The 16,056-nt window shown below is 46.7% G+C and overlaps 1 pseudogene; it reads left to right on the forward strand.

Moving 5' to 3' along the window:
* Positions 1-10,512: 10,512 nt before the first annotated feature.
* Positions 10,513-15,006, forward strand: LOC147031444 (uncharacterized; annotated as a pseudogene).
* The last annotated feature ends 1,050 nt before the right edge of the window (positions 15,007-16,056 follow it).

Genomic DNA, 16,056 nt, shown 5'->3' on the forward strand with positions numbered 1-16,056 from the left:
AAAGTTCCATCTTGCATCACGGAAGGAATTAGTAGAAGGGTGTAAGCACCCGGTAAATAATCACGTCTGTCGGGGCAGGTGATAACACCGCTCGGTTATTCCTGAAGCACGGAACGGACCGCTTAAGCGGTTCGTGTCCTAGGCTGGCCAGCGGCGAGGTATGATCGCCCGGTTAACTACCCACGCAGGTACTTAGGTAGGTCGAGTTTGGCGAACAACCCTATCCTGCGTGGGTGGCCGATTGGCACGATTGTGGTGTGGTCGAAAGACCCACCCGTGAATAGCTCCTGGCGGTAGTTCCACGGAGGGTCACGACTGAATTGTTTCGTTCTGGTGGGCGACGCAATCGCGATTTGACTTACGTTGCCGATCGCACGCCGGGCGGACCGAAATTCGTAACACTGGTGTCCGGGAGTGGGATTCAAATCCATCCCGCCTCCAACAGAAATTCGTAACACTGGTGTCCGGGAGTGGGATTCAAATCCATCCCGCCTCCAACAGAAATTCGTAACACTGGTGTACAGGAGTGTGGGATTCAAATCCACCTCGGTCTCCAACAAAATTTACGGGGATCGGACCAGGGGTGTGCGAAGCAACCCCCCCCCCCCCGTTCCCCCCAAATTACGAGCAAATCTAAATTAATTCTCTTCCGAGAAATAAGATGGAGTTTCAAGGCGAGTGGGTGCCGGGGGTAGAAATGAATATGTGTGGTAATGTAGAATCCATGGCCCGGTACGGTACTTGTAATTTTAATCCATGGGGGAGCTCACCCTCATATTCTGAGCACGAACTTTACCGGCAAACGGAGTCGCAAGATGGCGGCGCGATCGAACCTCAGCGCGGCACGAGGCGTGAGCGGGCCGCCATTTGTAGCGCAACGAACGGCACGACACGAGGCGAGCGCTCCGAACAACCGTTTCAAACCACGTGGGCAAGGCAGGCGAGGCAGGCGGACATTGTCGGACTTCAGAAACAATTAAAGGAAGAATGGACAACTGAGCTCGAGAAAGAAAAAAGGAAGCACGATTTGGAATTAAAACAACTAAAGGAAAAAATATTGGAAAAGTCAAGACAGGTCAAAGAACTTGAGGGAAAAATGCGGAACATAAAATTGAGTATCCATAAGTTGGAAGAAAGAGAATGCAAACACAATTTGGAAGTAAAACAACGAGAGCGTGAGGTAGAACAAGGCGTTTGGGACAGAAGAAGACGAGAAGAAGAGGTAAAAAGAGAACAGGAAGATAGGGAACAATTGAAAGAAAAAGCAAGCTTGGAGTATGATGAGATGAGGAGGAAAAGGGATGAGATGCGCAAGGAAAGGGATGAAGGGAGTGAGGAAAAAATGGAAAAAAAGTTTATGAGATACTGGAACACGAAACCAAAGAGAGAAAAAGAGGAACGAAAGAGAACGGAGAATGAAACGTTGAAGAACCACACTGTACAGATCGAACATCTGGAAGCAAAGGCCAGATTAAAGAATGAGGAACAAGAAAGAGTACGGAAAGAACAAGGAATGAGACAGGAGAAGAAAATCAGCCAATTGAAGGAAATAACGAGATTGCAGAATGAGGAACAAGAGAGACAGTGGAATAAAAAACTGAAAGAGAATGAATTTGAAACTGAACGACAAAAGGAAAAAAATAGGTTGGAGTACGAGGAGAAAGTGAAGGAGCAATGAATGAAGCAGGAAGGAGAAATCGGTCAATTGAAGGAGACAACGAGATAGGAGAGGGAAGAACGAGAGGAACAATGGGATAGAAAACAAAAAGAATATTAATTTGAGGTTGACCAATTGAAAGAAAAGGCGAGGCTGGAGTGCGAGGATATAGACAAAGAACAGCGAATGAAACACAAGAATGAAATGAGCCAATTGAAAGAAACGATGAGATTGGAGGCTGAAAAGCATGACGAACAGTGGGGGTAGAAAACAAGAACAATGTGAGTTTGAAATTGAACAACTAAAACGGAGAGCAAGATTGGAGTCAGCGGAGATTGAAAAGCTTCGGAGGGAGAACGAACAGCGAATGGGGCTCAGAGAGGAAGAGCTACTCAGATGGGAAGGAAAAAGGAGCCAGAAAGAAACAGAAAAAATAGAGGAGAGAATGCACGATAAAGACGGGGTTAAAGATGAGCACACACACATGGAGGTAGTAGAGGACCATGAGGGGGAGCTGGCGGCCTGTTTGGTGACCCGGTGCGAGCAGCTGGATAGCCTCCTTCGGGAACGGAGGGAGACGCTGTACTCCCTTGAAGCTGATCACGACCAGGTGGGTTCGGTCATGTCGAGCGAGTTCGAGGGGGCGAGTGCTGCGGACGAGTGCACGAGGAGCTTGGGGAGCGTGGAAGCCCCGGGAGCCCGAGAGGTGACGCGAATCCCCGGCGTGGTTGTCCCGGTGTGTGTGGTGAAAGGTGTGAGTGCGCCCCCGTGTGTGAGTGGTGTGGTCACGAGTGTGCCGGAGTGCGTGCTTCCCAGCACTCCGGGTGTGAATGAAGCACGGTTTGTGAAAGGGACAGCGTGTGTGAGGTCGCTGTGTGTAAGGGAGATGACGGTGGGATGATGCAGCCGCATCTCCCGGTGTGAGTGAAATGGCGCGGTGTGTGTGTCTCGTGACACACAGGAGTGCGTGTGTGGAATGGAGCTTGAGCGCGAGAGTGCGACGGAGACGACGGCGACAGATGGACAAAGGCCGGGTTGCGGCCGTAACTGTTTTGGGGACTGCGCCGGATTTACCCAGCGGCGAGCGCGAGGTTCGTGCCGTGCAGCGCACGAGGCCGCCACGTGCACGCTTGCGGGAGTGAAGCCCGGTCCGGAAACGCCTGCGGTGAATGTTGCCGATCCCGTGACGGACAAAGGTTAGGCTGGATAACGGATTTGGACTGGATAGGTTCTCCACACGAGCGCGTGTGTGAAGAGGGTCACGACTGAATTGTCCATTCCGGTGGGCGACGCAGTCGCGATTTGAGTTACGTGGCCGATCGCACGCCGGGGAGACTGAAATTCGTAACAATGTATATATATATATACATACATATATATACATATATATACATATATATATATATATATATATATATATATATACATACATATATATACATATATATATATATACATATGACGTTTTGTATATATATATATATATACAAAAAAAACTTACCACTTGTTTGAAATGTAATAAAATTCTAACAGTTAAAAATAAAACAAATCAACAATTGCTAATTGAAACATTGGAATTTTATTGATGACGTCAAGTTTTTGACCAAGCTACACCATCTCATAAGTTTTATCTACAGTACAGAACAGCACAGGGTGCAATGTCAGTCCCCTTTCAATAGCGTGTGTGGCCACCATTGTTTTGAATACAGGCAGTGCATCGTCTGCGCATACTGTCTACCAGTCTTTGGATGGATTGCTGCTGGATTCTGTCCCACTCAGTCCTCAATGTCTGAAGCCATCTGACTTAGAACCATCTGCCTGTCCTGCCTTGCAGTGGTGACTCTTGGTCTCCCTGATCGAGGTCTGTTATCTGCTGAGTTGTGGAGGGTGTCTCTGTCCACCAGGGCCAATATTGTCTGGTGTAAACAGCCAAGGCGACGTGCCACCTCACGGTAGCTCAATCCGCCTTGCAGTATGTCCAAAGCACACTGCCGTTGATCCCTTGACAATCGTGGCATGTTGATTGAAATGCCCATTTTGCACTGGCCTTTTTAAAGCCAATATCAAGACATCACGTGCAGGTCATTAAAATCATCCTGTACCCCTTGGCTAATTACTGACAGTCAAAACGGCTGTTCAACAGCTGTGCTATGAAGTGACCATTGAAGGTTCAAGTGACCATCCGTGACCGTTTTGTCTGACAGTGAGGACACTGTTGTCCACAAATAAGTTCACACATTTACTACACGCAGTGTTATTGTTGATATTTGAAGGTTTAAAAGGTGGAAAGTTTCTTTTGCGTTTCAGTATGTGTATATATATATGTATATGTATATATATATGTATATGTATATATATATGTATATGTATATATATATGTATATGTATATATATATATGTATATGTATATATATATATATATATATATATATATATATATGTATATATATATATGTATATGTATATATATATGTATATATATGTATATGTATATATATATGTATATGTATATATATATGTATATGTATATATATATATGTATATGTATATATATATATATATATATATATATATATATATATATGCTGTATATATACATATGCCTGTCAATTGTGCATGATGAAGCCGGCTACGAAGATGGCGAAACGTTGCCTTAGACCAGGTCTGCTCTCGCGTTTTTGCTCAAATTAGATGAATCGATCTCATTTTTTTACAGTTAGTTGGAAGCACCTTCTTCTTCTTTAAATATATTGTTACGGTTCTCGGAACCACATGCATCCAACAGATAATGGTCCCAAGACAGTTATTCCATTATTTTAGGTGTAGATAGTCCCTTGCCTTTTGTCTCGCGGGACAACAGGGGCATGCGTTGTGAGGATCTCATAGCTAGGTTTGCTTACATCATTTCTTCTTCATTTCATTTCTACTCTTCTTTTCTGATTATTCCTGAGGTAAATCTGAGCCACGTGCACCATGCGCTGTGAGATGGGTCCTCAGGAAAGCCCAAGCAGGCACTACACCCACAACCCTCCGTACAAAACACAGCCTGCCAAACGCACTCGCAGCGGTAATTTCCACCCCATGGTGTTTTCCACAACACAGGAAACACACCCAGCATGACACCCACGCGGCACGGAACACGTACCAAGGCCGATAATAGAAAGACAACACCCCACCACGTTGTGCATGATACGGGCAGCACGTACTTTTCAACCCATTGCTGGACTACTTACATCGATCAGGTTTTGTCCCACGCACACGATAGCAGAATCACCCGAGCGCTGGCCACGTGCGTAATGGCGGATCCACGCGCACTGTACAGAACGTGCTCGAAGGCATACCCGTGCACCACTTGCGACTTTGTTATCATACAGATCCGGGCACGAATAGACACATCTTACTGTCTGTGCGTGGATTCACCATAACATCATACCTTCAGTCCTCGTGGACGGCAAACGTCCCCTCGCGTCTATGGCCGGCGAAGCTGCGATCGGGCAGGGGCATGTTGTACAGCTTCGGCCACGTTGGCACACACACAGAGCGGGCGCGTTGGCCAGCGCTGGTCGCGGGCGCCCGAGCGGGTGTGCGAGACCGACGCTGCCCTCGACCGGTCATCAGGGCACGGCCTGGGGGTTCTTGCAAGACGATTCATGGCGCGGAGTTCGGTGAGGGCGATTCATATCATTTCGTGGGGTGTTTTACCGTGCACCGTGTTTGTGTTCATCCATCCATTCGTTGTGTTCATTGCGTGTGCCACTTGAGCTGGCACGGAGACAGCATTTGTGCAGCCCATGCACCGTTGTGGTTCACTGCGTTCAGTTCAAACCATTCATCCATACATTCGTTGTGCTCATTGCGTGTGCCACTTGAGCTGGCACGGAGACTGCATTTGTGCAGCCCATGCACCGTTGTGGTTCACTGCGTTCAGTTCAAAAGGGAAGGCCTTGGACTGCGTGTGAGCAGCCGGCCACGTTCCCCATCACCTGCATTGTTTGAGCCAGAGACTGCATTCGAGCAGCCTGGCTCCCTGCTAACTGCTTTCTTTTTGCAGAGTTCATTGATCCTGGGCCATGGTTTCGTGTAAAATTTGTAAGTTAAGGTTAAGATGTACTGTAAATATGAGTGCGCCCCCGGCATGTTTGTCTTAGCGCCGGCAATTTTATTTACGTCGTCCGTGTGAGTGAGTTTGTTTAGGTAGTTACTCAGCCCTTAGGTTATTTATTTTGGGGACACGAATACCATGAATGTCGCACTCAGGGATCCGTAGGTAAAATGTACTAGGGGAAAACTACACATGATGGCACACGAGAATTTGACGACTCGGGACGAGTCTGTAAAAAGGGGAGGGGGTAGTGTTGTGGTTGACGAAATTCACAAACCACCATTCAGGTCCCTTAGGTGAGATATCTGTGTAAGTGTATGTGTAGTTAGGCCCAAACCCGTTGTTTAGAGGGAATAAATGTCATTTATGCGGGCTGCGACCCTTTTAGATAGCCGTTTTTCTTTTACTATCTTTATTTTGGTCCAGCCGCCATTACTACCACCACCAACCACGTCTCAACAGCCATCACACAACAACCACCAACCGCAACGCCGCTTCACAACAACAGCCACGACCTTTACCGTCACAACTCGCCCTCGCAACCATCGCATCACCGTCATTCCCACGCCGCTTGTGGGCACCGATACTGGACTCGTGCAGGGCGCGCACCGAGCAGGGGTGCAAAAGCGCCGGCCTTTCCGAAGAAAACGGATCAAAAACGACTCACGCCCACTTCTGTTCCGTCCTATCGGTGAGCGTGGGGCGATTTGGCCCTGCCTCCAGGTACGTTGGAGTGTGGTCGCTATATGCAAATTCATGGATCAAAAAGCATTCACGCCCACTTTGCCTCGGTCCAATGGGGAGCCAGTTAGAGGTGAAGGGTCGGAGGTAAAGGGTCGAAGGTGAAGGAGCGAGGCCACGGGGCATATAAGCAGCTGCGTTCGTCAGTCAAGTCAGTTAAGAGTTCGCGGTTGGGAGTTCGCGGAGCCAGTGAAGAGTTGGGACGAGTCAAGAGAGGAGAAGGAGAGGGCGATTGGACGGAGCTGTGGAGAGGTGGCGGCGGCGAAGGCGGTCGAGGGGGTGCTCGCGTGGGATTCGGGGAGCTGCAGAGGGAGAGGCCGGCGGCATGACCGAGGTCGTGGTGGAGACGCTCGTCGCGGGACCCGAGACAGGGAGATATCCTCCTTTCCCACGAGCATCAACAACCCCCTCCTGTTTCCCCCCCCGCGCTGAGATAGTGCGACAAGGGGGCCCCTTTCCCACCCCCTACCAGACACTGTCCGCGAGGCTCGCGGAGTTGGGGCGCCACCGCCACTTTGCGTCTCATCATCAGACGGGTAGGCCCGACGCTGTCTCGGCCCCAGGCCCGCCTCATCCTTGAGGGTGGTCCTTTTCTTTTGCTTTGGGTATATGTGTTGTCGGCGCCGTCTGTGAAGTAAAATTGTATAAGTGTTGCCGTGTGCTTGGTAGTCGGATAGCTCTGCATTGTCTTCTTCTTTTATATTTGCTTTTTGTGTAATATTGTGTGTTTCTTCTCCTTTTACATTTGCTTTTGGTGTAATTGTATATGTGTGCTTTCCGTGTGCCATCGCGAAATAAATGTGAATTATGTTGAACTGTTTTCCCGTTTCGCTTCGTCTTTTCTTTCATTGAATCTCCATCTTACTTCACGTAAAGGGTTGGTAGTGGGCTGAATACGCCCGATAATTAATCGAACCGTCGAGGCCGACGATAACACCGCTCGGTTATCCCGATAGTACGGAACGGGTCGCTTAAAGTGGCCCGTGTCCGAAGTCGACCTGCGGCGAGGTGCGATCGCCCAGTCTACCCTCCGTGTGGGTACTTAGGTAGGTCGAATTTGGCGAGCAACCCTATCCCACGCGGGGGGCCGATTGGCACGATCGTGGTGAGGCCGAAAGGTCCACCCGTGACTGGTTCCCGGCGTTAGTCCGAGAGGGTCACGGCTGGATTTACCGTCCGGTGGGCGACGTGCCGCGATTCGAGTTACGTGGCCGTTCGCACGCCGGCGGGCACGAATCCGCAACAATATATATAGTGTGTGTGTATGTGTGTGTTTGTGTGTCTCCTCCATAACTCCAAAATTATAAAACCCAGCAGCCTGAAACTTTGCATGCATACAAAGAAAACTCCAAGGAAGTGCATGAGTGAATATTGGGTGTTTGGGTTAATTAAAATACTCATTTTGAATTATATCCTTAATTATATCCATATTTAATAACATCCTTTTAAAATTATCTCCTTAATCAGGCACATCCTCAGTCACTGCTCTCTTTGGGGTCTTAAGGCATATTCTTGGTAACCCTGCTGGAATCTGCCACAGCCATGTTTTTTGGCCTGCTCAACCATACCTTGACTTGGAAGAGGCCGCAATGATTTCTTAATGATAAAGTTTTTTTTTCACCTTCCCAACTCATTATTCAATGCCTATTCATCATAGCTACAAATCGCTGTATATATCGCTGTTGTACTTGCTATATTTGGACGTGTTAAAAAATTTCAATTTTTTTTTTTTTAGCACGTGCTATAGTTTTCAAATTTGGAGCATGGAGCGATTTTATGCCTCTTATGATGCAATTTTCCATGATCTACTCTCACGGACCAATTAAAGCATGTCATCAAAATATTATTTCAGCTTTGAGGATCGGATATCGTCCAGACTAAATAAGCGTCCAAATCTGGAGTGAAATCTGATAATTTAAAGAAATAACGAGTCTTCTATCTAAGCCTATGTACCTATTTACTTTAATCAAGCAAGGCTGTCATCCCTCCTTATCCATATATACACAAGAAAATGCGAAATTTTCAAAACATTAAATTGATCTTTTTTGACTGTTTGGAGAATTATATTGAGTGAACAAAAGATTTAGGAATGTGCCAAAATTAACCAACTTCATTTAGCTCGATGACTTAATGCATTCAGTGATTCACCGCCTCACCCTGTCCCCCAAAGGGACTGCTTATCTATAGCATCTGCCAGATCTGTGTCTATATTTTCGGAGGTTTCACGAGGTGTTCTAAGAGGTATCAAGGCAAATCTGGTGAAAAACGGACATTTGAATATGAAGTCATAACATTTGCGCGGACCGCGAACCAATGTGGCAAGTGCACATACGAGCAGGCAACGTGGCGGATTATCTGAAATGTTAATTTCACGGGCAATTCAACGTTGCGATGTCTCCAGGGTTGTTCTACATTAAACAGCAACTACATTAATGGATAAAGTCATTATTTGAATGAATTCATTTTATTTCATTAATTGCTGTGTCCGTGGTGAAGGACCGGCTTTAAAGTTAAAGGGATGCAATATGTTATGCAGCTACAGCCTGGCCAGCTATTCCTTATCAACCATTTAATTGAGGTGCTTGCTTGAGTGCTTAAGCCACTTGTTGAGTGCCCGACAGTCGATAGCGGTACAGCGCTATGTCATTCTGCGCTAATCATTCACTCACTGCAGACACTTTTGCCATGCCACATCATCCAGAGCGAGTAGTTCGTGATCCGTCATCCAGAGCAAGTTGTTCGTGCTCAGTCATCCAAAGCGAGTGGTTCATGCTCCGTCATCCAGTGTGAGTGGTTCATGCTCTGTCGACCGAAGCGAGTGGTTTGAGCTCCATCATCCTGAGTGAGTGGTTCGTGCTCCATCACCCTGAGCGAGTGGTTCGTGCTCCATCATCCTGAGGGAGTGGTTCATGCTCCGTCATCCTGAGCGAGTGGTTCATGCTGCGTCATCCTGAGCGAGTGGTTCATGCTCCCTCATCCTGAGCAAGTGTTTCGTGCTCCATCCTACTGAGCAAGTGGTTCGTGCTCCATCATTTTGTGCGTGAGTGGTTTGTGCTCCGCATCCTGAGCGAGTAGTTCATGTTCCATCATCCTGAGCATGTGGTTTGTGCTCCGTCATGCTGAGCAAGTGCTTCATGCTCCGTCATGCTTAGCAAGTGATTCATGCTCCATCAAGCTGAGCGAGTGGTTCATGCTTCGTCATGCTGAGTGAGTGGCATCCTTCTGAGAGAGTTGTCTGTGCTCCATCATTCTGAGCGAGTTGCTGTTGCTGTGAAAGAGCGAGTTTCTGTGAAAAAACATGGCGGTGGCTGTCTCCCCCAATCCCGTCATCCGTGAGCTACCCTGCAAAGGGAAGCTGCACAGGAGGTACTCCCACGGAGTGGGTTTTCAGACTTATTTGCGTTTTTGGATTTTGCGGAATGAAGGGTTTTACGGTGACCGGAGTGCAAATCCTTCCACCAACCTCCTAATACGAAGTAACCCAACTGCAGGAGGATGTCCGCAGACGTAGTTGGGCACTAGATATGGCTCACAAGGAGCTCCTCCACCCTTTGACAGGTTTTGTTTTTAATCCTGCTGGGTGTCCATATCCAAACACCCTCCTCACCAGAAAACCTGGTGGGGGAGACGGTTTAGTCGCCGACAACCCGACCATGGAACAGGTTAGTACAGGTTTATATGATACCTGAAGCAAGTCACAGATCTAATCTGGCCTGACCTGACATCTGGATACCATTCAGAATTCCAGTATGGCGGCCATATTGGATTTCCAAGATGGCCACCATGTATAAACCTATAAGTACCAATATCTCTGCTTCCAAGCCACTTTGGCTCTCAATCTTGGTGTCTAAACATCCATTGAGTAGCATACGTGAGGGCATATGTCAGTGAAGATGCTTTGCTGATATCATACACCTCTGCAAATGCTTGGTTTTGGAACTAAATTGGCAATATCGATTGATAATTTCTCAGCATTTTCTGTGTTTTATGTCTTGTCAGATAGATGAGCAGCATGGATTGGAACAAGTGTTTGATATGCCAAGAAAAGACTGCAGAGCCTATAAAATATCCACTCAATACAAAGGGAAGTGGGGACAAGTCAGAACCATACAGCTCCTTTCTGAATAATATCAGTGCTTTCAGAATCCTGAGCCCACTACCAGTGGCTCTTCAATTTGGAGAAGACATGACTGTATGTGAACTGGTCCAAAATCAGGCTGCATGGCACAAATCTTGCTGTGTGAAGTTCAGCAAAGAGAAGCTAGAGAGAGCTACAAAAAAGCGAGAGAGGATTGAAACCACAGCGGACAGTACATCTAGAGAGAAACGACCTCGGCGTCTGTCAATGATCAAAATGGCCTGTCTGTTTTGTCAACAAGCGGATGGACACCTCCATGAAGTCAGAACACTTGGAACTGATGAGAACACAAGACAGATGGCCTCAGAAATACATGACACAGAATTGATGGCTGGGATGGAAAGTAGAGATCTGGAGTGCTTGACAACACAACGAAATCGCTACCGATCACTGCTCAGGCAACACGGGGAAGATTCCTCCGGTTCTGCTGAAGAGAAGGTTATGAAAGCAAGAGCACTTGTGGAGCCCTTCACCCATGTAGAAAACTTTGTGGAAGATGGAACCTTCCACTTCGAATTTTCAGTGCTGCATCAGCTGTATGAAAACTGTATATGAGACCTGGGTGTTGAGAAGGAGACTAACAGAACCCGTTTCAAGGAGAAAGTTCTTGCGTACTTCCCACAAGCACAAGAGCAAAGTGATGGCAAAAATTAAATCTAGTTTTCCAATAAGGATTGCAGCAGATGCTAAAGCAGGCCATGGAATATGATTATGAAGATGATGCACTACTGCTTGCTAAAGCTGCCAAAATTGTGTGCAAAGAGATTGTCAACTCCAGAGGATTCCACTTCGATAGCATATTTCCCTCTGGTTGTCAACGTGGGTCAGTGCCCCCTAATCTCAAAACCATGGTGGCTCTGCTGTTGTATGGTGCTGACTTGAAAGATCAAGGTTCAACAGACTCACAGGCAAATCTCACAATCTCGCAGACCATTCTCTTCAACTTTAAGAAACATGTGTCGCCTTCTGTCAAGTCTCATCATTCCCTGGAAAGGGAACCACCATTGGCTCTGTACATCGGAATGAATATTCACGCAGAGACCCAGTCTAAAAAGTTGATTACACAGCTTTATGACTTGGGTCTCAGTGTAAGCTATGACAGAGTTCTTCAACTTGAGAGCCAGCTCGCAACTGCTGTCTGTGAGAACTTTCAGAACAAAGGGGTTGTGGCCCCTGCTCAATTTTGATGCGGGCTGTTCACTGTTGAAGCGCTTGACAACTTGGATCACAATCCTTCAAGTACAACTGCTAAGGGCGCATTTCATGGCACAGGCATCAGCTTGTTTCAGTTTCCCACGATGTCTAATTTGGGAAACAAGCAGGATGCCATCAGGCTGCCTTCACCTGATGCCAAAAAGAATCATGAGTTGCCAGACAGCTTCACCACTGTGCCAGCTGTGGCTCTGAAGACATCAAAAGTGTGTCCCCCAGCTGTCAGACGTTTCAGCACCAAAAGATGGGCAAATTGCAGGTGCAAAACTGAAAGAGAAGAGCTGGCTGGAGCATGTTAGTCAAATACTGGAGAAAGACGTAGTGGAAAAGGGTGACACTGTCTCCTGGTCAGCATTCCATGCTTCCGCACAAGGTCCATCTGTCGACCTGCATTCCGCTCTTACACAGCTCTTGTCCCTCTTCTATGAGAAGGCAGCTACACCAGCTATGCAAGGTTCATCCGTCACCCTGCATTCCGCTCTTACACAGCTCTTGCCCCTCTGAGAAGGCAGCTACACCAGCTATGATCAAGCATGGACTAGATGTGGTGCATTGGGCTACAGAATTCCTCAATCCTAGACAGATGCCAGTTATAGCCTTTGATGAACCACTCTATGCACTAACCAAGTTCACTCAGTGGAACTGGCCTGACACACATGGGGAGGACAAATTCATTGCAATGTTTGGTGGTCTACACATAGAAATGGCAATGTGGAAAACGTATGGTGATTACTTGGAGGGATCTGGCTGGACCAATGCTCTGACACAAGCAGGTATTGCCACATCAGGCACCGCTGACTCTTTTCTGAAGGCCACACGTCACCAGAACAAGGCACCCTCATGAGGTGACTACTTTGGCTCTGGCAAAGCTCCAGCAAGATGCTTTCCTACACACTGAGGGACCACACAATGATGAAGCCAAGGAGGCATGGAGGCAGAAAATGGTCCAGAAGAGTCCAACATTTCAGTATTGGGATACAGTTCTAAACATGGAGCTCGAAGGTCTCATCTTCATCAGATTACACCGTGAGGAAAAATTTCATTTGTATGTGGAAAGCCTGAAGGCATTGTGCCAGCTTCACCACTGTGCCAGCTTCACCATATGGTTCTTCACTTTAGACCACCACAACTATGTGAGGTGGCTCTCAATACACATCCGAGACATGGAGAGTCCTCCAGCACCCATACTCAAGGAGTTTGAGGAACATGGTCATTGGGTTGTCAACAAAACCACCAACAGGTTCTCTGCTATGCCAATCGACCAAGCACATCAGCAAAACAATGAAGTGGTCAAGGGCTCTGGAGGTGCAGTTGGTCTGACTGAGAATCCTTCAGCCTTCAGGAAGTGGATGGTCTCAGGGCCCAAACAAGCAAGGTTACTTAAGGAATTTGAAGAGGATTATCTCTCAAAAGAACCTGAGTGCAATCATCATCATCATGAAGAGGGATTTTCCACACAGAAAAGGTTTAGGGAGGATGCTGTGAGTCTGGCTCATGTCATCAGTGACATGGGAAACCCTTTCCTTGATGACAGTGATGAGTTACTGGCTCTAGACACACGTAATGTTTTGGACGAGTCTGTGGTGAACACGGTGCGAACAGTGCTTGGACTAGGGAAGGATCAGTATGCCAAATATCACAAAGAAGTGATAGCAGACTGTACACGCTCCATTCATGAGCCCAAAAAGAAGAATGCTCTTCCTCTCTTCAAATGCCCATGGCAAAAATCCAAGACGAAACAAGCAGAGAAGATCTCATTACTGAAGAATGATGTTGCCCTCTTCTCTCACTTGTACATTGTAATACAGCATAGGGAGAGTGACACGAGTGTATTCTTCAAACACGAGAACCATCATTTTTCCCCTTCACTCTCTGATGGTGTGAAATTGCGTCTAGGAAAGAAATCTGATCTCCTGAACATTCTGGTCCAGGACACCAAGAAAGATCCTCCTGATTCCTTTGATGTAAAGCTACCTGATGGTGCTGCTATGGTGCACTTTCATCTATGTGCCAACATTGTGACATTTGACGAGTATGCTGAACGCGTGTTTGTTCCATACATCATGAAACAGTTAGAACACTCCAAAAGAGTTGACGTGGTATGGGACACATACATCACCAGCAGCATCAAATAATCCACAAGAGAAAAGCGAGGAAAAGGTATTCGGAGAAAGGTTGCTGGTAAGAACAAGCTCCCAGGAAACTGGGCTGACTTCTTACGTGATCCAACCAACAAACAGGAACTTTTTGCATTCCTCTCCAACAAGATTGCCATCTTAGACTGCCAAAAAGACAAAGAAATCATCATTACATCTGGTGCCACAGCCATTCTTTGAGAAATCGAAGTGAAATCTCCGCCATGTGACCACGAGGAAGCAGATACCAGGCTGCTAATTCATGTGCAGGATGCTATACTGAATGGTTGTACCAACTGTCTGGTGCACACGGTTGACACAGATGAAGTGGTAATCCTCATTGGAAAGTTCCATCATCTGATCACCTTGGGTCAAGATGTGAGCATTTGGGTTGCCTTTGGTTTGGGCAAGAACTTTACATATCATCACATCAATGGTATATATGATGTCCTGGGCAAAGAGGAATCCCTGGCCCTACCTCTCTTCCACAGCTTCACAGGATGTGACACCACCTCTGCTTTCTTTGGAAAGGGTAAACAGTCAGCATGGGAGTCATGGAAGTGCTACCCTGATGTGACCCGTGCCTTCACCTACATGCCGCTCAACCCTTACACCAAAGTAAATGCAGATATTCCACACTTCCAGCTACTGGAACACTTCAGTTATCCTGTATGATAAGACCAGTGACCTGTAACATGTTGATGAAGCAAGGAAGGCATTGCACTGTCAGAAGGGGAAGACAATGGACACAATTCCACCTACCCAGAATGCATTACTGCAGCACTCAAAGCGAGTTGCCAACCAAGCTGGAATATGGTCCACCAGCGAACAGAGTGAACAACATTCACCCACTCTAGAGGGGTGGGGCTGGACTCTTGATGAGGGCAGTGAGTCCTGGGTTCCGCTCTGGAACACTATACTTGCGGCCTCCAAAGCCTGCGGTGAACTGGTTACATGTGGTTGCAAGAGTCTGAAGGGATGTGGCACGCGATGTGCATGCAAACAGGCCCGAATTGTGTAGTTGTCACTGTGAGAAGTAAAGTATGCAAGAGACACACCATGCATGCGCAGAGGTGTATGATATCAGCAAAGCATCTTCACCGACATATGCCCTCACGTATGCTACTCAATGTATGTTTCGACACCAAGATTGAGAGTCGAAGTGGCTTGGAAGTCGAGATATTGGTACTCATAGGTTTTTTTTTTACATGGTGGCCATCTTGGATTTCCAAAATGGCCACCATGCTGCGACCTGAGGAAGTGGTTCCTATCAAAAAATTGAAAGCTTTGGCAATGGGAACACGTAGAAAAATTGAAACACGTAGAAAAATTGAAACACGTAGAAATTTTTTTTGGTGCTTTTGTCCGGAATGTCCACATCATTTTGCGAAGCTGCCTGACGAAGTACAATAATGGCGGATGGTCACTTACAAAGTATATCTTGAAGTCTGTTACATCTACCTGCATGTGATTATATAATTATATATCTGATGAAGAGCAGACTTTGGACAGCATAACCTTACAACATAGCACCCTCTCCTGGAAAGGTATCAGAATGCCAGTTTTTACCTTTCGCATTTATAATTTTTCCATTAGCTGAAGTGATTATTCGGGTGCATTTTAAATCACAAGCGTGGAAGAAAATTTCATCACATTGAAACCCCCTCATTTCGAACATTTTTTTTTTTGTGGTAATGGCCTTTTTTGCCGGGATAGAAGCCATAACACACATAGTTCGTTCCGTTTCAGTTGTAAGCCGATTTAATTAAATCGCGGTGACGCGCGAGGTTGCTCTGTGATGTGGGAATGGTTGGTGTATAAATATATAAAATAAAATAAAAAAATATATATCAAAATTACTTTTTGGTTTGAACAATATTTAAATTTAATTTTCCACAATATATATTTTTTATTTGAAAAGGACCCATTTTCTGTTCTGCATCCTTCTCGGTTCGCTGTTTGTTATATTTCTTCCTTCCATCACACCGTCACGTGCAAGCTCCTCCCCGCGTGGGATGACGTCAGACGCACGGACCTCTCAGGGGATGACGTAAGTTTTCCCGCTTGCGCC

This window comes from Eptatretus burgeri, chromosome 2, assembly GCF_056783735.1.
Source record: "Eptatretus burgeri isolate ZD-2024b chromosome 2, Ebu_testis_v1, whole genome shotgun sequence".
NCBI classification, from domain to species: Eukaryota; Metazoa; Chordata; class Myxini; order Myxiniformes; family Myxinidae; genus Eptatretus; species Eptatretus burgeri.